This window comes from Terrapene carolina, unplaced genomic scaffold (assembly GCF_002925995.2).
Source record: "Terrapene carolina triunguis isolate 2854851 unplaced genomic scaffold, T_m_triunguis-2.0 Scaffold191, whole genome shotgun sequence".
NCBI lineage: Eukaryota > Metazoa > Chordata > Testudines > Emydidae > Terrapene > Terrapene triunguis.
In genome coordinates this window covers 591597-592950 of record NW_020664542.1, presented here as the reverse complement: position 1 = coordinate 592950, position 1354 = coordinate 591597, and positions in this window count along the sequence as shown.

Genomic DNA, 1354 nt, shown 5'->3' with positions numbered 1-1354 from the left:
CTACAATGGGACCTCACAGATATATTTTATATTCCTAGTTTCAGATACAAGAATGATACATTCATACAAACAGGGTGAACACAGTAGATTATAAGCTTTGTAATGATACCTTACAAGAGGCCTTTTGCATGAAGCATATTCCAGTTACATTATATTCACATTCATTAGCATATTTTCATAACATCATATGGAGTGCAATGTCACAGGGCCCTGCCCCAATTACCTGTAATGAGTCATTACCTAAATAACCAGCTAATGAAAGATAGTGGGAGGGGAACTAAACTGTGTGTTGAAATTCATGTGAACGGGAATGTTCCCTCTTGTGTTATTACAGCAGCCGGAAGGAGTGTGATATTGAATGGTACTGCCTTTAGATGGATGGAAATAAGTCTCCTGGATATTGGGTGGCATCCTAATACTGAATACTTGATATCTTTATGCACAAGAAATCCTACGCTGTTAACGTTTGTCCTCTCCACTGTAATAGAGTACATGGCCTTCTTCTGTTAATGCCTCTCCAAATTTCTTCCATCCGACCTCAGAGATTCCTAGGAGGTGCCAGGTGTATTGTTCCATTGGTACAAGTCTACGCGCCTAGAACAGACTATGACGATGAGCAAATTGAAAATTTTTACAATCAGCTCCAAGACATCATTGATAAGGTACACAAGAAAGATATCCTGATTGTACAGGGAGATTGGAATGCTAAAGTGGGTACTAACGCACAGGCAGATTGGCGAGATTATTGTGGCCCTTTCTGTTATGCGGTAACCAATGAGAGAGTACTGAGAATTTTGGAGTTTGCCAGCTATAACAATCTGGTTCTTGCAAACACATTAGGAGCACATAAAGCATCCAGACGATCAACATGGCATGCACCTGATGGTTTACATCACAGTCAGATCGACTACATCAGGGGTTCTCAAACTGGGGGTCGGGACCCCTCAGGGGGTCACGAGGTTATTACATAGGGGTAGTGAGCTGTCAACCTCCACCCCACACCCCACTTTGCCTCCAGCGTTTATAATGGTGTTAAATACATAAAAAAGTGTTCTTAATTTATAAGGGGGGGGGGTCGCACTCAGAGGCTTGCTATGTGAAAGGGGTCACCAGTAAAAAAGTTTGAGAGCCACTGGACTACATCATGGTGCAAAACTGATTTTGTTCTGGGATCAACAGAGCTAAAACAAGGAGCTTCCCCGGTGCTGATACTGGAAGTGATCAGGACCTTGTGATGCTAAACTTTTGTGATGCTAAACTGCGGCTAAGGAAAATCGTTAGGCCAAAGTTCACCAGAATCAAGTTTGACTTTGAAAGACTTAGAGACCAAAGCATTGCAGAGTCATTCCAAGCA